Below are 24,950 nucleotides of genomic sequence, written 5' to 3'. Positions count from 1 at the left end.
GTTCATTCATGATTTAGCTCACTGCTTGCCTATTGGTGGTGTAAAGAAATGTTTGTGATTTTTGCACATTGATTTTGTATCCTGAGAATTTGCTGAAGTTACTTATCAGTTCCAGAAGTTTTTGGGCTGAGACGATGGGGTTTTCTAAATACAGAATCTTGTATTCTGCAAACAGAGATATCTGGACTTCCTCTCTTCTAAAACTGTATACATTCACACCTACCTTCCCAACCATGATCTTAGACATCTGTTACATCTGGACAGGTAAAGCATAGAACTATACACCCCCAGTGGCTTCCCTCTTTGCTCCATTGGGGGAGGGGTGGTTGAAATGGCCCTGGAGTTAAGCAGTGGGTTGGTCCTGAGCCTGGCCAAAATTGTAAAGTGGATAGTGTTCATCTTCTGTGCCTTTCTCCCCTCTATGTCCCCCTCTATCTCTGTCAATCTTCACTCAAGGAAGGAGCTCTCCTTGATTCTTCACTACCATCTCTCTACATCTAAGCCTGCACTGGCTCTTCCTATGCAGGTGCAAACCATCACGCATAGTATTAGATAAGTGTTCATAAGACCAGAAGCATCAGCATCACCTGGGAACTAGTTAAATCTGTGAAGTCACATTCAGAACTACCAAATCAGAAACTCTAAGGGTGGGGACCTTGTCATTTGTATTCTATTAAGCCTTTTAGGTGATTTTAGTGGAGGATGAAGTTTGAGAATCACTGCTTTAGAATCATTAGTCATCCTGAACTATAGATGATATCAGATTTTAGCATCTCCCCATCTGACTTATTATAGGTCTATTTGTGTTTTCCAGCTACCAGTACTGCCTGCATAATTTGCTAGCTCAGTGCAAAATGAAAATGTGGGGCCTCTTGTTTTAAAAGAAGGAAAATAGTGTCAGTAGAAGTATACAGAGGCCTTTTCCTTTCTTACCCATCTCTCTTGACTTGTCACAGTGTTTTTTTATTTGTAATTTACTATCATTCTGATTAAAGAAAAATGAAAGGTTTTAAGTTACTAGCATAAATTTTACCATTCCTCTTTATATTGTGTAATATCAGTTTGAATTGCAAATATTAGAGTATTTAACCCATATGCAGAATCACCAAAACTTCACAGTTTGTATTTTGTGGAAGGTGCTTTGAGTTGGCCTGAAGAGACAGACACAAACCAGGTTCAGGAAGTTGCAAGGAGAAAAAGAGGATCCCTCAAGACAGAGCAAGTTGACAGCAGTCTCAACATGGGACACTCATAGGAAAAGTGCAGACTCTCCCAGACACCTGGGGCCTCTGCCTGCTACATGGGGTATACTCACTTGGGCCTGATAGTCAACAGGTTCCTCCTCCCCCAAGCTGCTGAACCAACACTCCAACAGAGAAGTGGAGCCTGGGGAATTCCAGCAAGTATTCTTCCCATGGTCTGCTGCCCCAATCCACAACAGATGGATGACCTCTACAGATCTTTAAACCTCCATGCCAGGACACAGTCAGTACATAGATCAGGGGTGGGCAAGGGGATTGCCCTCACTAAGACACACAATTGCCTACCAGATATGACATGGTACTACCAGTCTAAGGGCAGGGACAGCCACTGCCATGCCCATCCAGGGATTCCACAGAGTGAAAGCACACAACCCTGCTTTCCCCACACTCATACCCATGCCCTTGACAGGGACAAAGAGTATCAGCTGTTGGGGCTCAGGTAAGGTGCGACATGGGGTATCAGGGGCAGGGGAGCATATGGCTGAGAAGCTGTCTCAGGTTGGAGGCAGGAGGCAAGACCTTGCTTGAGTTGAGGCTCCAAGCTTCTTGCATATGCCCCGTTGTCCATTCAGACATCATTTACAAAACACAAATTCCAAAATACAATTATTAAGAATTTGAAGATGGTGACCAGGTAGCATTAAGCTCCCAGATCAGGGCTCTTCTAAGCATAGGGTCCTGCGTAACTATACTGCTCACATGCCCATGAAGCCAGCCCTGCCAGCTACTCCTGAAATGGGTAGGATAAAACCTGACCAGACCAATGGCATACCTATCCAGACTCCACACTGCCTTAGGAATAGAGTGGATCTCCTCAACTAGTTTTAAAAAAACCTTCAGAATCTAACCCCTGATCATTTCTTCAATCTCATCTTTACCTAGTACCCCCTCTGCAACTATAGATTTTAGCCAAACTGAACTTACTAGCAGTTGCTTTAATCCACAAAGCTCTTTCTCAACTGCCTGTTGCTTCTGCTTCTGCCTGGAATGCTTTTCGCTTTCACTACCACCACCTGCACCTCCACCTTCCCCTACTTTTTCTCCTACTCTATCTTTCAGGTGAATACTCTAGATGCATCTGGCATCCTGTGTGGTACTGTACCATAATGCATTCAACCCAAGTGTGGGAATTAAAGTTGCCTGTTTACCTGCCTGTCCCCACAATAGCTATAAACTCCAAGAAGGAAGAGCTGGTGTCTTGTTCACTATATCTTCAGTGCTTGACAGAGTATTGGCAAGAGTAGGAAACAGTGACACTAATTAAATGGATGACTGGTCCAAGCTGTAAGACTCACAGTGTGCTTTCACTGAAACAACCGCCTGTCAAAGTATCTTATGACTAAATGCTGTAATCTTTTATTCTCTGAGTCACACACAGAACTACTTCCTTTTTTGAGATTGTTTTTGTATCTGTCATATAGTTTTAAGTGGTTGAAGTTTATAGGACTTTCTTCAGATGAGATGCAATCTCTTCTTGCTTCAGTAGAATTTATACCTTAAAGATTTTTTAATCTTTCCTATTCTTCATTTGCTTCAAAAGTATTTATGATAACCGCAAGTGGTGGTGACCCCAGAATTATGATCTGAAATGCCTTCGGATCATCAGCACAGGATTTTACAAGTAAGGCTGTGCATAGGTCAGGGCTCTCCAGGCAGGTCAGCATGCTTAAAGTCTTTAGGCTTAGAAGCCCTTAAAATATAAAAATAAATAAAATGAACATCAGTAACATTTTCTCTCACTGTGTACTCAGACATAAAAACCTCTCATTTTCTAAGAACCCTAAAGAGACAACTTGGGATTCACCTGAACCATTTGTCGTTGGCTCCTAAGAGATAGATAAAAATTAGGCGATAGCACAGCACGTGGAGGGAAGGAAATTCAGATGTCTTTGCTGCCCATTCCCTTCAGAGTGGGGCTCCACTTTGTCACAGTGTTCAGAGGTCAGAATCCAGAGCCCCAGCAAGAGCTCAAACATGCAGCGGCCCTCTGAGCTTTCTACCACCCAGCATTCATATTGACTTGGCTTTGAGGCTAACAATGGAAAGCTAGAGTTAGATTTGTCAAACTGTGCCTTGTATAAATTTGCTTGGTGTCTGAAGGCTGTTTTGAAAGTATATTTAGGCCTGGTACTCTTGTGAAATTAATTGTTTAAAAATAGCTTGTTTGGTGGTTATAACTTCTGAAATAATTCACTTTTTTTAAGTAACACTGTAATTTTTACTCAGTGGCAATGTGTTTGTTCTAAAGTACACATAGTTTATAACGGAAAGTAAGCCATGATCATGTGACTCTTCTGGAGAAAGAAGAGGTATTATATTTGCTTCACTTGACCCAGAGGTGCACAACCACAAGGACAGAAAAACATTTTGTAACTTCTATAGCTACTTTTTACTTCACTTGTCTAACATTTATTTAATTATTCATATTTTTCAATTTCTCTTCCTACCTATAACATTAACTATGGATCACAAACTGTGTGCACGTTTATTCTGTAACAGTATAATAAAATGGTTAAAAACACACCCAGCATCGGGAGCCAGAGTGCCTGGATTCAAATCTGAACCCCAGCTGGCTCACTTGCTATGAGACCTTGGGCTTCTCTGAGCCTCAGTTTCCTCATCTATAAAAAGGGGATAACAATACTGCCCACCCCACAGAGTTTTTGTGTGGTGCTATTACATGGGTCAATATGTTTCTTTATATTTAGCACTATAGATGTATTAGATAGGAATCACATTAGCAAGATGGCAGACTAGACGTTTTTATTATTATCTTTCCACAGAAGCATAGACAAGCGTTGATAATCACTCATGGATGACAGCACCTTTATGAGAGTCCAGTTGCATACTGGAGAAGTTCTGGCACAACATTGGAGCAAAAAATTTGAAAGTAGATGCATTGAAGATGGTTAAAAAGAAGAGTTTCACTTTACTTCCATCACCTCTCCCTCAAGGCAGCATACCTCAGTGCCCAGACAGATCCCCCAGGTCCACAATTCCTTTGGACTGTGAGAACATAGTGAGTGCTCAGCTTCCACAGGCATTCAGGATGCTGCCCAAGAGGGCAACATTTTTTCTTGTCTGACATAGAATACTGACGTGATCGGCATAGCTGAGTGGTTGGGAGAGGCTGAGAGCAGGGAATAGAGGCAGAGACTCACAGAAATTAGGGCCTGATGTCACCTGATGTCAACAAAGGGCCACAAATCCTACCAACCACTTCACAGACTTCATCAGGAAGCCTGCCCATGAGGTGCTGAGGACTCCTTGCCTGATGACCTCCCCACCAATTGACCCATAGGCACCTCCAGTGCTCTATATTTCTCACCTGCTGCAACCCATGACTGGCTCCCTATGCACACTCCCGCAGAAGGCAAATGTCAGCCTCTGTAGATAGCTCAAGAGCATGAATGGTTAGCTGGCCTGACTCCGTGGGACTGGAGGAAGGCGCATGAACTTGAGCATTTCAGGGCACCACCCTAAGGAAAAAAAAAAAACAGGAGGCTGTCAGCACCTGACCTTTGTGGGATCAAGAGAAAGCACACAAACTTAAGAATTTTCTCCTAAGAGGGAGCAAGAAGGTAGTTCTGTTTTAAGTTCTTTGAGAAATCTCCAAACTGCTTTCCGCAGTGGCTGAACTAATTTACATTCCCACCTGCAGTGTATAAGCATTCCCTTTTCTCCACAACATTGCCAGCATCTGTTATTTTTTGATAGTAATAACTATTTGGACTGGTGTGAGATGGCATCTCATTGTGGTTTTCATTTGCATTTCTTAAATGATTAGTGATGTTGAGCATTTTTTCATATGCTTGTTGGCCATACGTATGTCTTCTTATGAAAAGTGTCTGTTTGTGTCCTTTGCCCACTTTTTAATGGGGTTTTTTTTTTTGCTTGTTAATTGTTTAAGTTCCTTATAGATTCTGGATATTAGATCTTTGTCATATGCATAGTTTGCAAATATTTTTTCCCATCCTGTGGGTTGTCTACTCTGTTGATAGTTTCTTTTGCTGTGCAGAAGCTTTGCAGTTTAATTCATTCTACTGTAAAGACATGTGCATTCGTATGTTTATTGAAGCAATATTCACACTAGCAAAGACATGGAATCAACCTAAATGCCCACCAATAGTAGACTTGATTATGAAAATTGGATACATATACACCATGGAATACAAAAAAGAACAAGATCATGTCCTTTGCAGCAACATGAATGGAGCTGGAGGCCATTTTCCTAAGCAAACTAACACAAGAACAGAAAACCAAATACCACATGTTCTCACTTATAAGTGGAAGCTAAACATTGAGTACATATGGACACAAAGAAGAGAATAGATACTGGGGCCTGCTTGAGAGTGGACGGTGGGAGGAGGGTGAGGATTGAAAAGCTACCTACTGAATACTACGCTTATTATCTGAGTGATGAAATAATCTATACACCTAACCCCCATAACGTGCAATTTACCTGTATAACAAGCCTGCACATACTCCTGAACCTAAAATAAAAGTTAACAAAAACTGAATTATTATATAATCTGGCAATCTCATTGCTGGATATATTTTTACTCTGCATAATTCAATGGAAATGCCATCAGTATATTGAAGAGATATTTTCACTCCTATGTTAATTGCAGCTTTATTCACAATAGCCAAGATAATGGAATCAACCTCAATGTCCATCAACAGATGAAAGGATAAAGAAAATGTGGTATATTTACACAGTGGAATACTATTCAGCCATAATAAGGAATAAAATCTTGTCTTTTGTGGCAACATTTATAAACCTGGTGGACATTAAGTAAAATAAACCAGGCATAGAAAGACAAATACCACATAAGATCACTCATATATGAAATTAAAAAAGTTGTTCACATAGAAGTAGAAAGTACAGTAGTGGTTACCAGATGATGGGGAGGGTAGGGGCCTGGGGTAGATAAGGAGAGTTTGGTGAATGGGTACAAAGCTACAATTATATAGGTGGAATATGTTTTGGTATTCTATTGCATAGTAGGCTGACTATAGTTAACAATAATGTATTGTATATTTCAAGATAGCTAGAAAAGAAGTATTTGAATGTTCTCATCACAAAGAAATGACAAATATTTAAGGTGATGGATGTGCTAATTACCCTGATTTGATCATTAAACAATGTATACATGTATCAAAATATCACATTGTATCCCACAAATATGTACAATTATTATGTGCCAATCATAAATAAAAATAATGTTGAAATCATAGTATAAAAAATAAAATACATATGTATATGAGGAATATATATATAATTTTTTTTTTTTTTTTTTAGATGGAGTCTTGCTCTGTTGCCCAGGCTGGAGGGCAGTGGCGTGATCTTGGCTCACTGCAAATTCCGCCTCCCGACTTCCCGCCATTCTCCTGCCTCAGCCTCCCAAGTAGCTGGGACTACAGGCACCCGCCACCACACCCGGCTAATTTTTTTGTATTTTTTAGTAGAGATGGGCTTTCACCGTGTTAGCCAGGATGGTCTCGATCTCCTGACCTCGTGATCCGCCCACCTCAGCCTCCCCAAGTGCTGGGATTACAGGCATGAGCCACTGCGCCTGGCCCAGGAATATATATGTATAATTGTGAAAGGTAGTTCTGTTGATGGCTGCCAACAAGTCCACCTTTCCCTGTATGTACATGTTGCTCCTTCCATCAAGAGATGGAGTCCATTTCCTCTCCCCTTGAACCTGGGCTGGTCCTGTTACTTGCTTTGACATGAAAAGTGGCAGGAGTAATACCATGTCAGTATTACTGTGTCAGGCCTCTCAAGCCTTAAACTTTTACTTCCTTTCTCATGGAACCAAGGTGCCATATTATAAGGAAGTCCAGGCTATCTTGCTAAAGAGAAAAAGATCATGTGGAGAGGCCCTGGAGGATAAGACACCACAAGGAGAGGGAGGCCGTATGGAGAAAAGAGGTGCTTCAGCCAAGGTCTCACTGTAATGTAATCACATGAGTTACCCTAATTGAAAACATGTGGAGCAATGCTTATTATTTTAAGCTACTAAGTTTGGGGGTGATTAATTAGGCAGCAATAAATAACTGATTTTATTATGTAGATAGATGTAGATGAGTGGTTTTTAAATAGAGGTCTCCTCCAAGGGGACATTTGACAATATCTGGGGATATTTTTGGTTGTCCTAACTGTTGGTCAGGGGTGAGAGGCATGATGCTACTGGTATCTAGTAGGTAGAAGCTAAGGATGATGCTGATAAACATCTTACAATACACAGGACAGTCCCTTGCAACAAACAATGACTGGGCCCGGGCTGGGCGCAGTGGCTCACGCCTGTAATCCCAGCACTTTGGGAGGCTGAGGCGGCTGGATCACCTGAGGTCAGCAGTTCAAGACCAGCCTGACCAACATGGCAAAACCCCATCTCTGCTAAAAATACAAAATTAGCTGGGTTTGGTGGTGCATGCCTGTAATCCCAGCTACTTGGGAGGCTGAGGCAGGAAAATCGCTTGAACCTGGGAGGTGGAGGTTGCAGTGAGCCAAGATGGCGCCACTGCACTCCAGCCTGGGTGACAGAGCAAGACTCTGTCAAAAAAAAAAAAAAAAAAAAAAAGAATTACTGGGCCCAAATGTCAATAGTGCCAAGTTTGAGAAACCCTGATCTGGATAGCTAGATGATAGCTAGATAGTTAGATAGATAGATAGATAGATAGATAGATAGATAGATAGATGATAGATAGACAGATAGATAGAAATAAGGGCTATTGAAGTTGATATACACCCTGGCCTCCAATGATTTAGTTTTTCAAAGTTAAAAATTAAAAAAAAAAATGAACATCTCCACTGCTTCTTGCAGGGGAGGCCAGGTTTCTGGTTAAGGTGGTAAATATGGTTAAGAATAACTGCCCCTCTTGGAGTAACATGGATCATCTAGCAATCATTTCTCTGCTTGGTCAGTCTCTGGCTCTAATCTGCAGAGCCACACAGTGGTGGGAGTCTGCTCTTCCACTCTCCTGAAGTCTCCTTAGTCCTGATCACATCCCATAGGTTCCTCACACACCAGCACTGCCGGATAAAAGTCAATTTTGACTCCCCAGTGCAAGTCTTCCACTAGTTTCACACTCAGCATGGGAACACACCATTGGACAAGTCATCTGCCCTGTTCCTGAAAGGAATCGCCACTGAGGGCTCAACCTTTTTATGAGGGGGCACAACTGCAGTGTGGAAGGAAGAGGTGTTAATGCACCAATGTTAGAGGCAGAAAGGGTACATGACAAAAATGCTCTGGAAGACATAGGGCAGTAGTCAGAAAAGGGTGATGGTGGATTGAAAGCCAGAGACCCAGCTTTTTGGCAGACATCTAATGCTGGAGCGCCCTGCCTTTGTATGTCAATGACTGAGAAGCATGCAGGTCAGCCTCCTGACAACTTCCAAGCATGGCCAGTGCATAAGAATCTGCTTATGGATTAAAGCTGGAAACCCTCTGACCAAGAATAGCAGAGAAGGAAATGGAGGACCCCATAACTCCTCATGCAAAATTTTCTACCACCTCCCAGGACTCTACCTGAACTAGGTAATAAGAAGTAGAAGTTTGCTTTGCTGAGTTAAATGAGTCCTCACAATATCTTTTTCCTAGGCTTGCCTTCCATTGGCTTAATGAAAAGGAACCCTTCCAAAACCCCTTCTATGAGGTTCTAGCTGTCTGTGTGTGGCAGACAGCTGATTGCTTCTTCCACTGGGGAAGAAATACACAAGCTCTGATAGGGTGCCACACTCTAGTAAAAATAATAGCTCTTCTCAAATGTAAGTAAAATCGATACTCAGGAAGAAGACCACCTTTTTTGAGCTTTACTTGCTCACTGGTACATAGTGCACCCCCTCACCTCACCCTCAAGGTAAAATCATTTCTGTCTGATGGCATCTAAGACTTACTAAAGGAATTTTGTAGATTTATGCTAGTAATATTACATAAATATCTACTACTCATCTAGGCAAATAAAAATTATTGTAATTATCAATACCTTTTTCTTTTTTATTTATGCTATTCCTTCAGACCTAGGAGATCCTTGTTGCTTGCATGTATCAAATGGCAGATAACCCCATAAAATTCAAGGCATCCTTCGCCATCATCATTCAATCATGCAACAGACCCTTTCAAAAAGCTCTTTATCATCAAGAATATTCCTACTTCTGATATTAGATGTGTTGTTGAAGCATTATTTTTCAGAGTCAACCTCCAGCCCAACTTCAAGCATGCCATATTTTACAGACAGCCTATGGCAGATTGGAATCCAAAGAATGGCTTTACATTGGGTCTGTTCTAGAATGGGGGACCCTCTCCAAGACTGACTAGACCACAAGACAAGCTGTAGAAGTTGTACAATCATGGCACCGGGTTCTACTCTCACACTGAACTTTACTCAGTGAGGCTCTTGCCACATGAAATGTTTTGCTACTAAGGAAATATTTTGTTCCTTAAAGTTCTCAGAGAGAATTATTCTGAGGCAAAGACTCATATAATCATAAAATATAAGTACACTGATAATTTTCTTATGTCCGTGTTGATCCAAACAATAAAACTTAAAAATATGTTTGAATATTTTTTTCCAGCAAGATTTAAGTAATTAGTATTTTGGAAACTATTCTTTGGCTAGTCTTTCAGAAAATAACTGACTGTTGTTAATTCTTTCTCTGACTTTTAACCACTGAGCCATTTGTTCAAGGTTGTCAGCTGAATGAATGTGAAATATTCCATTTGGAAAGGTCAAGGTTAAAACAGAATTCAGTCTCAGGTCTATTTGGCTCTGGTGTATAATTATCTGTTCCTATTTTTTCCTAATTCCTGCCAAAAGAAGCAAGAAAAAAGTGACATTCTGTTTATCTTAGTTATATTCAGAGAATGGTGAGTTAAGAATGTATCCAGTGTAGCTGACACCAAGCAGAGAATCACTCAGAACAAGGCCTGCCACACAGTAGGTGCTCTCACTATTTGATATTGAAATGACTTAGTGAAACCAAATTTGGTGACAGACATGGCATCAGGGCCCCCAGCCCCAGAGTGTGCCGTCTGCTGCTTAGCCACTCTGTTCTCACACATGAGTTTATTTTTACATGCACACATTTTTAAAAAAATGTTTTCATCTATAATTTTAATATCCAGCCAAGTGTGCATAATGTTTAATGACATCCTATTAACAAAGAAACACTTTTAGATGATCCACAGGGAAGTAACAACTGCTGCTTTCTTCCCCAGCACCTGATACAAGGTTTCTTGGCAGGGGGTGAATTGGATGACAGCCCTTACTTACTTTCAATGTCCACAGACTGAGTTCCATGAGGCAAATGTCTTTTTCTGCAGCCTAATCCTCAAAATGATGGATGTGCTAGCTTTAAGTGTGGTTGAAACAAGGCATCACCATGGATGATGTGAACTGACAGGCCCTGTTCTGCCTAAAACCATCTCTACCTCTGATCTGTTGCTCATGATCTGAAGACTCCCTATCAGAGGTTTTGCCTTTGTGTTAAACACTGCCCTCTCCCCTAGAACCAGTTTAATTTGCCGTGAGATAGAAGAACTCAGAGTCTGTAAGAGGAATGGATGTCTTGAGATAGGGAGAGGTCCCTGGAGGAAGGGTTAGAGGAGTGAGAACTGTGGAGGTTATGATGCTGTTTTTAACTTGTTATCAATGAAATTTTAAAAGGTTAAGGTTGAAAAATAAAAGCTTTGCAGTAGATAGTCTCCAGCTTAATTCCCAGCTCCACTTCTTACTAGCTGTGTAACTTATGCCAGTCACTTAACATTCCTGATACTGTTTCCTCATTTGTAAAATGGAGATTTATAATACTACCTGTACTCGTGACCTAGCTCTGCCATAACAAATTATTACAAACTTACTGGCTTAAAACTGTAGAAATTTATTCTCTCACATTTTTGAAGGACAGAAGTCCAAAATCAAGAAGTTGGCAGGATTGGTTTCTTCTGAAAGCTCTGAGGGAAAATCCATTCCATGCTTCACTCCTGGCTTCTGGTGGTTAATGGCAACCCTTGACTTTTCTTGGCTTGCAACAACATACTTTCAATCTCTGCTTCCATCTTCACATGACCTTATTTCTCTGTGTCTCAAATCTCTCTCCTTCCTCTTATTAAGACACCAGTCATTGGATTTAGAGCCCACCATAATCCAGGATGATCTCATCTTGAAATCCTTTACTTAATTACATCTGCAAAGACCCTTTTTCCAAATAAAGTCATGTTCACTGGTACTGGGGGTTAGGACTTGGACTATCATTTTGGAGGGACACTATTCAACTCACTACACTACCATATATGGTTATTGTCAAGAGTCCGTGATTTAATATATTAAAGACCTTAGCATTATCTGAGTACACTAAGAACTAAATAAAAGATCACTATAATTGCAAATATGTAAATCTTCCTTACTTACAAGCTTATACGGGAATAAAGACTTATTCCACAACAAAAGTACTGTGTTTTAAGTGCTTACATACCAACATTTTAGTATCTGTTCTCACAGTATTTGTTATATGCATGCATATTTGTTGATTTTGTACTGGATTCTAAGGTGTTTTACAAATATTATTAACTCTTTAATATCTGTTGAGTACAAAAGCTGAAAAAGTTAAAAGTGATAGTAAAGAGAATTGTAAGATTACTGAAGATCACTAAAACAGAGATTAAAAAGAAAGATGAGATTTATGGTCTGAACAAGATGGTAGAGACCTATCTCTATTCCTTTCTCCCTGCTAAGTATAACTATAAATCCTGAAACTAACTCAAGAGACAACCAGAGAAATGCTCTGAAAGGTGGAAGAGGGACTACAGGACTGGAGGAACATCATTGTGGCAGGGCATCTTATGAACTATCACCCAACAGAAGAAAGCCAAGAAGGACACACAGAGGTGGCACTTCCCCAATCTCTAACCTATTAAGAGAAAGGGCAGCTAATGTAAGCTCATTTGTCCCCCAGATGGAAGAGGAGTCCCAACAACAACATTATGCATACCTAGCAGGACCAGCAAGGGGAATCAATCAGAAGCCACACTGAAAATAAGCGACCATCCTGACCAGAAGTGAACATAAGCACTCTACAACCTCACTCACCCAGTGACACCACACCACTACTGGCATTGGCAAAGGGGATTATGACATAGCAAGTGCTAGCTGGGAAAGCATTCTCGTTTCCCACTGGCCTTGAGGCTCCTCTCTGCCCCTTAGAGATACCATGTATGTTGAGGGTTGTGTGGGGAAGTGGAGGGATTGACAAGTGAGATTATGCCACAATAAACGTGTGGCCTGGGAGGCGCTCTCCATTTCCCACAGACAGTGAGGAAGACTGCCACGAGATGCACCCAGTCTGGGAAGCCTATTTGTTGTTGCTGGCTTAAGACTCATTGCTCCCACTCAGAGACACTCAGAGGAGCCCTACCACAATAAGCACCCAACTACAGAGGCACTCTTCATCCTCCACAGACAGGAGGAGGCTTCTATAACAAGCATCAGGAAATGCCATTCATCTCTGAAGCAAAGAGGCTCCCTTTCTTTACCTTCAAGCTCCAGGCAGCTTGGCCTGAGCAAGCTTCTTCAGCACTCTCAAACAACATGAGCAGGGATCAGTGGGACCCCAGTGGGAAGAGATGAACCAAACGGACAAAAATAGTACCATAAAGGCTCTGAAATGATATTGTCATTGGAACCACAGCCCAAAAAGTAGGCCAGGACTTGCATGTTAAATCTAAACAGGGTGAGTGCCTGCTAAAATTAAAAAGTTAGGTGGAACCCAAAGTCTTCTAATGTAATAGCCAAAATGTCCAAGACAGAATTGAAAGTCATTCTACATTAGGAAGCAGGAAAATCACAACTTGAATGAATGAAAAAAAAAGACATTTAAATGATGTCAACAGTGAGATGAATCATATGTTCAAAATATGTGACAAGAGTCTTAAAGCAATAATCATACAAATGATTAAACAAGCAATTACAAGTTATTTGAAACAAATGAAAAATAAAGTCTCAGCAAAGAAACAAGTTATAAAAATAACTAAATGGAAATTAAGAGCTGAAAATTATTACAATAAGAGAAATAATTCACTGAATGGGCTCAATAGTACAGTGGAAATGACAAAAGATAACATCAATGAGATTGAGGGCATATTAATAGAATTTGCCCAATCTTAACAAGAGGGAAATTAACTGAAAAACATTTAACAAACCTTCAAGGACCTGTGGGACAATAGCAATATATCCAGTTTTCATGTCATCAGAGCTCCAAAAGGAGAAGATAAAAGAGTGGAGCCAAAAGAGTATTTGAAGAAATAATGATTGAAAATTAACCAAATTAAGCAAAAGATAAACGCACAAATTCAAGAAACTGAGTAAATCCCAAGCACAACAAACAACGACAATCAAAGCTAAGAAATATCAGAATTAAACTTATGAACTAAAAACAAAGAAAAACTCTTGAAATCAATCAGAAAGAAGCAATACATTTCCTATAGAGAAACACCAATTCAAATGACAGCAGATTTCTGACAACATGGAGGGAAAAATGAAATGACACCTTTTTCAAGTACTGAAAAAGAAATTGTCAATCACAAAATCTATGTCTGGCAAAGCTATCCTTCAGGAATGAAGGGGAAAAAAGATATTCTCAGACAAAGGAAGATTAAAGGGATCTGTCACTAGCAGACTTACCGTTAAAAAAAAGGTAAAGAGGGGGAGGTGGGGCAAGGTGGCCAAATAGAAGCCGCCAGCCATAATCCCCCCAACAGGAATGCCAAATGAAACAACTATCTACACAATAAAAAGCACCTTCATAAGAACCAAAAATCAGGTGAATGATCACAGTACCTGGTTTTACCATTATATTAAGGAGAGAGGCACTAAAAAGGGTAGGAAAGACAATCTTGAATTGCCAATGCCACTCCTTCCCGATCCCCTAGCAGGAGCTCTGTAGCACAGAGAAAGAATCTGTGTACTTGGGGGAGGGAGAGCACAGTGATTGTGAGAATTTGCATTGCAATTCAATGCTGCCCTGTAACAGCAGAAAGCAAGAAGGGGCAGAACTCAACTTGCACACACAAAGAGAGCATATAGACCAGTCCTGGCCAGAGGCAAATTGCCCATTCCAGTGGTTGGAGCACAAGTTCTAGCAAGCCTCACCACCACAGGCTAAAGTGGTCTATAATCCCAAATACACTTGAAAGGCAGGTTAAGCCACAAGGACTGCAATTCTTAGGCAAGTTTTGATGCTGTCCTGTGCTGAGAGCCAGTGGACTTGGGGTGCATGTGACCTAGTGAGACACCAGCTAGGGTGGCCAAGGGAGTGCTTGTGCCACCCCTTCCCTAGCCCCAGGCAGTATGGCTCACAGCTCCAGGAGAGACTCCTTCCTGCCATTTGAGGAGAGGGGAGAGTAAAGAGGACTTTGCCTTGCGTCTTGGATACCAGCTCAGCACAGTAGTATAGGGCATCAGTCAGAGTTGTGAGGACCCCATTCCAGGCCCTAGGTCTCTAGACACACCTTGGGCCAGAAAGGAGTCTACTGACTTGAAGGGAAGGCTGTGAATAATCAGCAGTGTTAGCCAGGCAGTACTTGCTGTGAGCCTTGGGTGAGACTCAGAGCCACGCTGGCATCAGGTGTGATCAACCACATTCACAGCTGTGGTGGCTATGAGGGGAGACCCCTCCTGCTTGAGGAAAGGAGAGCGAAGAGTAAAGTAAACTTTGTCTTGCAGGTTGGGTAACAGCTCAGCTGCAGTGGGGTAGAGCACCAAATGGGTTCGTGGAGTCCCTAGTTCCAGGTCTTGGCCCCTGGACAGCATTTCTTCACCTGTCCTGGGCCATAGGGGAGACAACTGCTCTGAAGGGAGAGACCCAGGCTTGGCAGCACTCACCACAAGCTGACTGAAGAGGCCTTGGGCCTTGAGTGAACATTGGTGCTAATCAGGCAATACTTAACCATGGGTCTGGGGTGGTGGTGGCCATGGGGAGAGACCCCTCTGCTTGAGGAAAAGGGAGGAGAGAGTGGGACAAACTTTGTCTTGCAGGTTGGGTGCCAGCTCAACCACAGTAGAATAGAGCCCCAGGTAGATTCCTAAGGTTCCTGACTCTAGGCCCTGGTTCACAGATGGTATCTCTGGACCCACCCAGAGCTGGAGAGAACTGGCAGCCCTGAAGGGAAGGACAAAAGCCTGGCTGGATTTGCCACCTGCTGATTGTAAAGCCCTTGAGCCTTGCGTAAAATAGGAAGTAGCCAAACAATGGTCACTCTGGGACTTGGGTGAAACCCAGTGCTGTGCTGCCTTTGGGTCTAACCCAGCCCAGTCCCTGCTATCGTATCCACAAGAGTGCTTGTGTCACACCTCCCCCAGCTCCAGGCAGCTCAGTACAGAGAGGCTCCATTTGTTTGAAGGAAAGTAAGGGAAGAGAACAAAAGTCTCTGCCTGGTAATACAGGCACTACTCCCAGATCTTACCCAAGACCACCAAGGTTATACCTCTATGAGTCTGTGACAGCCACAGCATTACTGAACTTGAGGTGCCCCCTAATGCAGATGTGGCTGCAGTGACCAAAGACTTAGATCTCCAACACCCAAGTCCCTTCAAATACCTGGAAAGCCTTCCCAAGAGGGATGGGTAAAAACAAGCCCAGACTGCAAAGACAGGAATAAATACCCAACTCTTCAATACCTAGTCACTGATGGACGCCCAAAAGCATGAAGACCCTCCAGGAAAACATGGCTTCATCAGCTCAACTAAATAAGGCACTAGTCACCAATCATGGAGAAACAAAGATATGTGACCTTTCAGAGACAGAACTTAAAATAGCTGCTTTGAGGAAGCTAAATGAAATCAAAGATAACACAGAGAAGGTATTCAGAATCTTGTGAGATAAATTTAACAAAGAGATTGAAATTATTAAAAAGACTGAAGTAGAAATTCTGGAGCTGAAATTGGCAATTGACATCCTGAAGAATGCATCAGAGTCTCTCAACAGCAGAATTCATCGAGCAGAAGAAAGAATTAGCGAACCTGAAGACAGGCTATTTGAAAATACACAGTCAGAGGAGACAAAAGAAAAAGGAATAAAAAAGAATGCAGCATGCCTATGAGATCTAGTAAATAGTCTCAAAAGGGCAAGTCTAAGAGTTATTGGCCTTAAAGAGGAGGTAGAGAGAGAGAGATGGGGCAGAAAGTTTATTCAAAAAGATAATAATGGAGAACTTCCCAAACCTAGAGAATAATATCAATATCCAAGTAGAAGAAGGTTATAGAGCAGATTTAACTCAAAAAAGACTACCTTAAGACATTGACCCAAAGGTCAGGATAAAGAATCTATTTTAAAAGGATCAAGAGAAAAGAAACAAATGACATATAATGGAGCTTCAATACATCTGGCAGCAGATTTCTCAGTGGAAACCTTACAGGCCAAAAGAGAGTGGCATGACATACTTAAAGTGCTGGAGGAAAAAACTTTTATTCTAGAAAAGTATATCTGGGAAAATATCCTTCAAACATGAAGGAGAAATAAAGACTTTCTCAGACAAATGAAAGATGGGGGATTTCATCAATACCAGACTTGTCCTACAAGAAATGCTCAAGGGAGCTATTCAATCTAAAAGAAAGGACATTAATATGCAATAAGAAATCATCTGAAGGTAACAAAACTCACTGTTAATAGTAAATATACAGCAAAGCACAGATTATAACAATGTAATTTTGGTTTGTAAACTACACATATCTTGAGTAGAAAGACTAAAAGACAAAGTAGAAAGACTAAAAGATAAAGTTATCAAAAATAATAACTATGACAACTTTTCAAGACATGGAAAGTATAGTAAGATATAAATAGGGCTGGGTGCAATGGCTCATGCCTGTAATCCCAGCACTTTGGGAGGCCAAGGCGGGTGGATCACCTGACATCAGGAGTTCAAGACCAGCCTGGCCAACATGGGGAAACCCTGTCTCTATTAAAAATACAAAAAATTTAGCTGGGCATGGTGGCGGGCACCTCTAATCCCAGCTACTTGGGAGGCTAAGGCAGGAGAATCGCTTGAACCCAGGAGGTGGAGATTGCAGTGAGCTGAGATCATGCCATTGCACTCCAGCCTGGGTGACAAGAGTGAGACTCCATCTAAAAAAAGAAAAAAAAAAGATATAAATAGAAACAAGAAAAAGGTTAAAAGTGGGGAGATGAAGTTACAGTGTAGAGTTTTTATTAGTTTTCTCTTTGCTTCTTTGTTCATTTAGCAATCCATGTTAAGTTGTCATCAGTTTAAAATAATGGGTTATAAGATATTATTTGCAAGTTTCACAATAACTTCAAATCAAAAAACATACAATGGATACACAAAAATGAAAGACAAGAAATTAAAACATACCACCAGAGAAAACCAATTTCACTAAAAGGAAAACAGGAAGGAAGGAAAGAAGAAAGAGAAGACAAGAAAACAAATAACAAAATGGCAAGAGTAATTCCTTACTTATCAATAATAATATTGAATGTAAATGGACTAAACTTCCCAATCAAAAGACATAGAGTGGTTGAATGGATGAAAAAACAAGACCCAACGATCTGCTGCCTGCAAGAAGCACACTTCACCTATAAAGACATACAGAGACTGAAAATAAAGGGATGGAAAAAGATATCCCATGCAAATGGAAACTGAAAAAGAGCAGGAGTAGCTATATTCATATCAGACAAAATAAACTTCATGAAAAAACCTATAAAAAGTGAGAAATAAGGTCATTATACAATGATAAAGGGGTCAATTCAGCAAGAGGAAATAGTAACTGTAAGTGTATGTGCACCCAACACCAGAGTGCCCAGATATATAAAGCAAATACATTAGAGTGAAAGAAAGATAGACCTCAATTCAATAACAGCTGGAGACTTCAACATCCCACTTTCAAAATTGGACCGATCATCCAGACAGAAAATCAACAGAGTATCAGTGGACTTAATCTGCACTATAGAGCATATGGAACTAATAGATATTTACAGAACATTTTATTTAATGGCTGCAGAATACATATTCTTCTCCTCAGCACATGGATTATTCTCAAGGATGAACCATATGTTAGGCCACAAAAGAAGCCTAAAACATTCAATAAAATTGAAATAATATCAATTCTCTTATCTGACCACAATGAAATAAAAGTAGAAATCAGTAACAAGAGGAATTTTGGAAACTACACAAACACACGGAAATGAAACAATATGCTCCTGAATGACCAGTGGGTCAACAAAGAAGTTCAGAAGGAAATTGAAAAATTTCTTGATACAAATGATAATGAAAACACCACATACCAAAACCGTTGCCATATGGAATATAGGAAAAGCAGTACTAAGTGGAAAGGTTATAGCAATACATGCTTATATCAAAAAAGTAGTAATAGAAAAACTTTAAACAAACAACCTAACAGTGCATCTTAAAGAACTAGAAAAGCAAGAGCAAACTAAACTCAAAATTAGTAGAAGAAAAGAAATAATAAAGATCAGAGCAGAAATAAATGAAATTGAAATTAAAAATATACAAAAGATCAACAAAACAAAAATTTGGTTTTTTAAAAAGATAAATGAAATCAACAAACCTTTAGCCTGGCTATCTAAGAAAAAAAAGAAAACCCAAATAAATAAAATCAGAAATAAAAAAGGAGACATTACAACTGATACTACAGAAATTCAAATGATCATTAGAGGCTACTATGAGCAACTATATATCAATAAATTGGAAAAGCTAGATGAAATGGATAAATTCCTAGACACATACAACCTACCAAGATTGAATTATGAATCCAAAAACCTAAACAGATGAATAGCAAGTAATGGGATTGAAGCCATAATAAAAAGTCTCCCAGCAAAGGAAATTCCAGAACTCAATGGCTTTACATTTGATACCAACCATTTAAAGTAGAAATAATACCAATTATATTCAAACTCTTCTGAAATATAGAAGAGAAAGGGATACTTCCAAACTCATTCTACAAGGCCAGTATTACCCTACTACCAAAACCAGACAAAGATACATCAGGGAAAGAAACTACGTGCCAATATCCTTGATGAACATTGATGCAAAAATCCTGAACAAAATACAGCAAACTAAATTCAACAACACATTATAAAGTGTTCATAAGCAGACGAATGGATTTAAAAAATGTGGCACATATACACAATGGACTACTATACAGCTATAAAGAAGAATAAGGCTGGGCGCAGTGGCTCACACCTGTAATCCAGCACTTTGGGAGACTGAGGGGGGCAGATCACCTGAGGTCAGGAGTTAGAGACCAGCCTGGCCAACATGATGAAACCCCATCTCTACTAAAAATACAAAAATTAGCTGGGCATGGTGGCAGGCACCTATAATCCCAGCTACTTGGGAGGCTGAGGAAGGAGAATCGCTTGAACCCAGGAGGCAGAAGTTGCAGTGAGTCGAGATTGTGCCACTGCACTCTAGCCTGGGCAACAAGAGCAAAATTCCACCTCAAAAAAAAAAAAATGAGAACCTGTCATTTGTAACAACATGGATGGAATTGGAGGGTGGGAGGTCATTATGTGAAATGAAACAAGCCAGTCACAGAAAGACAAACTTTGCATGCTCTCACTTATTTGTGGGAGCTAAAAAATTTAAAACAATTGAACTCATGGAGATTGAGAGTAGAATAATGGTTATCATAGGCTATGAAGGGTAGTGGGTTGGAGAGGGAGTGGAAATGGTTAATGGGTACAAAATATATTTAGATAGGATGAATAAGATCTAGTATTTGACAGCACAACAGGGTGACTACAGTCAACAATAATTTATTATACATTACAACATAACCAAAAAAGTGTAATTGGATTGCTTATAACACAATAAAATGATAAATGCTTGAGATGACGAATACTCCCATTTACTCTGATGTGATTATTATGCATTGTATGCTTGTATCAAAATATCTTATATACCCCATAATTATATACACCTACTATGTACCCACAAAAATAAAAAATAAATTAAAAAGAAAGGATAAAGAAAGTTTTCTTCAAACAGAAAAGAAATGATAAAAGAAAGATTTTGGAGCATAAAAAAGGAGAAAGAATAACTGAATAAGCAGATACATGGGCAAATACAGTAGACTGATGAAATTTTAAAATCATATACAATGATTGAAACAAAATAATAACATTATATAATATTCACGATAATTATATTTTAAAGTGGGAGTAGATAAAGAGCTGAAAGCAAAGCACATGTCCACATTTTACTTAAGGTGGTAAAAAGTTAAAGCAATAGATGGTAATAAGGGGTGTGTGTGTGTGTGTGTGTGTGTGTGTGTGTGCAGAGAGAGAGAGAAAGAAGTAACTATATGCAGTTTTACCTATACATCATATTTTAATATATAGTTAGTGCTATATACAGTTATGTTGTGTTTTATATATATAATAATACCCCATGCAACCATTAAACAAACCACACAAAGCAATATATATTGAAAAATACTATAAATGTATCCACATAAAATACTAGAAAGTGTTGAAGTAAGCCACAGAAAAGAAAGAAAAAATAAACAGAAAATGAAAAACAGAGGAAACAAACATAAAATAATTAAAAGGCAAACTTAGAATCTAATAGATCAATAACTACTTCAAATTTAAATGGTGTACATGAACTAATTAGAAAGCAGAATTTGTTAGAGCTTATTTTTTTAAAAAATGACCTAACTATATGCTGTTTACCAGAAAAAGCTCACTTCAAATTTAGACATATGTAGGTTGCAAGTAAAAAGTTAATGCCATGGAAACAATAAAAAAAACAAGCAGCAGTAACTTAAAAAAATATATCTGATAGGCCGGGCACTGTGGTTCACACCTGTAATCCCAGCACTTTGGGAGGCCGAGGTGGGCAGGTCATCTGAGGTCAGGAGTTCAAGACCAGCCCAGCCAGCATGGTGAAACCCTGTCTCTACTAAAAATACAAAAATTAGCTGGGCGTGGTGGTAGGTGCCTGTAATCCCAGCTACTCCGGAGGCTGAGGTAGGAGAATCACTTGAATTCGGGAGTTGGAGGTTGGAGTGAGCAGAGATCCACCACTGCACGTCAGTCCGGGTGACAGAGTGAGACTCCATCTCAAAAAAAAAAAAAAAAAAAATGGTAAATTTACACAATGGAATACTATTCAGCCTTTAAAAATCCAGAAAATTCTGTTATTTGTGACAACATGTGTAAACCTAGAAAATATTATATTAAGTGAAATAAGCAAGGCACAGAAAACAAATATGCATAATCTCACTTATATGTGGAATTTTAAAAAGTCAAACTCATAGAAGTAGATAGTAGAGTAGTAGTTTCCAGAGGTTGGCAGGGTGAGGGGTGAAGGGGAGACATTGATCAATGGGTACAAAGTTACAGATAGAAGGAATAAGCTCTTTTGTTCTATTGCACAACATAATGATGATAGTTAATAATAATATATTTCAAAATAGTTAAAGGAGATTTCAAATGTTCTCACCACAAAGAAATGATAAATATTTGAGGTGATGGATATGTTAATTAGCCTGATTTGATCATTCTATGGAAATATCATGTGGTACTCCATAAATATATACAATTATTTTTTGTTAATTAAAAATAAAATAAAATTTTTAAATGAGAAAATTGAAGGGAAGACAGACAATTCAGTAATAATAGCTGGAGATTTCAATATCCCACTTTCAATAATGGAAAAACTAAGAAGATTAACAATTGAATAACATTATAATCAACCAGACCTAGCAGACATCTATAAAACATCCTACCAACAACAGCAGAATATATATTACTTTCAAAATCACATGGAACATTCTCCAGGATAGATATATATAAAGCCATCAAACACCCTAGATAAATTTTAAAAGATAGAAATCATACAGAGTATGTTCTCTGATTACAATGAAATGAAATTAGAAATTAATAACCAAATGAAATTTGGGGAACCACAAATATCTGCAAATTAAACAACAATTCTTAAGTAAACAATGGGTTAAAGAAGAACTCACAAGAGAAATAATATATTTGAGATAAATGAAAGCAAAAACACAATATACCAAAACTTATGGAATGGAGCCAAAGCAATATGTAGAGGGAAATTTATAGCAGAAAATGCCTACATTTTAAAAAAGAACTGTCTCAAATCAATAGTATCTTAATATTCATCCTTAATACATTGGAAAAAGAACAGCAAACTAAACCCAAAGAAAGAACAAAGAAGGAAATAATAAAGATTAGAGCAAAAATTAATGAAATAGAGTATAAAAATAGAAAATAACAGTTAATTTTTTGAAAAGATCAAAAAAATTGATAAACTAGCTAGACTGACCAGAAAAACAAGAGAGGACTAAAATTTCTAAAATCAGAAAGAGGATACATTACTAAACGCCTTACAGAAACAAAAAGATGTATAAAGCAATACTACAAACTGTGTGACAACAAATTAGATAGCTTAGATGAAATGAATAAATTCCTAGAAAAATGTAAACTACTGAAACAGACCCAAGATGAAATAAAAAATTTGAGTATACCTATAACAAGTAAAGAGGTTGAACTAGTAATAAAAAAAAAACCAACAAAGAAAATCCCAGGCCTGTGTGGCTTCACTGGTGCACTCTGCCATATATATATATTTTTTATTATACTTTAAGTTCTAGGGTACATGTGCACAACGTGCAGGTTTGTTACATAGGCATACATGCACCATGTTGGTTTGCTGCACCCATCAACTCATCATTTACATTAGGTATTTCTCCTAATGCTATCCCTCCCCACTCCCCCGACCCCAAGACAAGCCCCAGTGTGTGATGTTCCCCGCCCTGTGTCCAAGTATTCTCATTGTTCAATTCCCACCTATCAGTGAGAACATGTGGTGTTTGGTTTTCTGTCCTTGTGATAGTTTGCTGAGAATGATGGTTTCCAGCTTCATCCATGTCCCCGCAAAGGACATGAACTGATCTTTTTTATGGCTGCATAGTATTTCATGGTGTATATGTGCCACATTTTCTTAATCCAGTCTATGATTGATGGATATTTCAGTTGGTTCCAAGTCTTTGCTGTTGTAAATAGTGCTGCAATAAACATACATGTGCATATGTCTTTATAGTAGCATAATTTATAATGCTTTGGGTATATACCCAGTAATGGGATTGCTGGGTCAAATGGTATTTCTAGTTCTAGATCCTTGAGGAATCACCACACTGTCTTCTACAATGGTTGAACTAATTTACACTCTCACCAACAGTGTAAAAGGGTTCCTATTTCTCCATATCCCCTCCAATATCTGTTGTTTCCAGACATATTAACGATCGCCATTCTAACTTGCATGAGATGGTATCTCATTGTGGTTTTGATTTGCATTTCTCTGATAACCAGTGATGATGAGCATTTTTTCATGTGTCTGTTGGCTGCATGCATGTCTTCTTTTGAGAAGTGTCTGTTCATATCCTTTGCCCATTTTTTGATGGGGTTGTTGTTTTATTGTAAATTTATATAAGTTCTTTGTAGATTCTGGATATTACCCCTTTGTCAGGTGGCTATATTGCAAAAATTGTCTCCCATTCTGTAGGTTGCTTGTTCACTCTGATGGTAGTTTCTTTTGCTGTGCAGAAGCTCTTTAGTTTAATTAGATCCCATTTGTCTATTTTGGCTTTTGTTGCCATTGCTTTTGGTGTTTTAGTCATGAAGTCCTTGCCCATGCCTAGGTACTGAATGGTATTGCCTAGGTTTTCTTCTAGAGATGTTATGGTTTTAGGTCTAACATTTAAGTCTTTAATCCTTCTTGAATTAATTTTTGTATAAGGTGTAAGGAAGGGATCCAGTTTCAGCTTTCTACATATGGCTAGCCAGTTTTCCCAGCACCATTTATTAAATAGGGAATCCTTTCCCCATTTCTTGTTTTTTCAGGTTTGTCAAAGATCAGATGGTTGTAGATGTGTGGTGTTATTTCTGAGGCCTCTGTTCTGTTCCATTGCTCTACATCTTTCTTTTGGTACCAGTACCATGCTGTTTTGGTTACTGTAGCCTTGTAGTATAGTTTGAAGTCAGCTAGCCTGATGCCTCCAGCTTTGTTCTTTTTGCTTAGGATTGCCTTGGCAATGCAGGCCCTTTTTTGGTTCCATATGAACTTTAAAGCAGTTTTTTTCCAATTCTGTGAAGAAAGTCAATGGTTGCTTGATGGGAATGGCACTGAATCTATAAATTACCTTGGGCAGTATGGCCATTTTCATGATATTGATTCTTCCTATCCATGAGCATGGAATGTTCTTCCATTTGTTTGTGTCCTCTTTTATTTCATTGAGCAGTGGTTTATAGTTCTCCTTAAAGAGGTCCTTCACACCCCTTGTAAGTTGGATTCCTAGGTATTTTATTCTCTTTGTAGCAATTGTGAATGGGAGTTCACTCATGATTTGGCTCTCTGTTTGTCTGTTATTGGTGTATGGGAATGCTTGAGATTTTTGCACATTGATTTTGTATCCTGAGACTTTGCTGAAGTTGCTTACCAGCTTAAGGAGATTTTGGGCTGAGACGATGGGGTTTTCTAAATACACAATCATGTCATCTGCAAACAGGGACAATTTTTTTTTTTTTTTTTTGAGACAGAGTCTCACTCTGTCACCTAGGCTGGAGTGCAACGGCACTATCTCGGCTCACTGCAAGCTCCACCTCTCGAGCTCATGCCA

The 24,950-nt window shown here is 39.3% G+C and overlaps 1 long non-coding RNA gene across 1 annotated transcript in view; it reads right to left on the bottom strand.

Annotated features, from left to right (window-relative positions):
* Positions 1 to 24,950, bottom strand: part of LOC115932037 (uncharacterized) — a 188,440-nt gene that overhangs the window by 80,376 nt on the left and 83,114 nt on the right. Inside the window, exon 2 of the long non-coding RNA XR_010132609.1 lies at positions 4,591 to 4,741. This is a non-coding gene — a long non-coding RNA (uncharacterized lncRNA). The remainder of the gene's footprint in view (positions 1 to 4,590; positions 4,742 to 24,950) is intronic.

Source organism: Gorilla gorilla, chromosome X (assembly GCF_029281585.2).
Source record: "Gorilla gorilla gorilla isolate KB3781 chromosome X, NHGRI_mGorGor1-v2.1_pri, whole genome shotgun sequence".
Taxonomy (NCBI): Eukaryota; Metazoa; Chordata; class Mammalia; order Primates; family Hominidae; genus Gorilla; species Gorilla gorilla.
The sequence above is the reverse complement of the archived record's forward strand: the minus strand, read 5'-3'. Positions and strand labels throughout refer to the sequence as shown.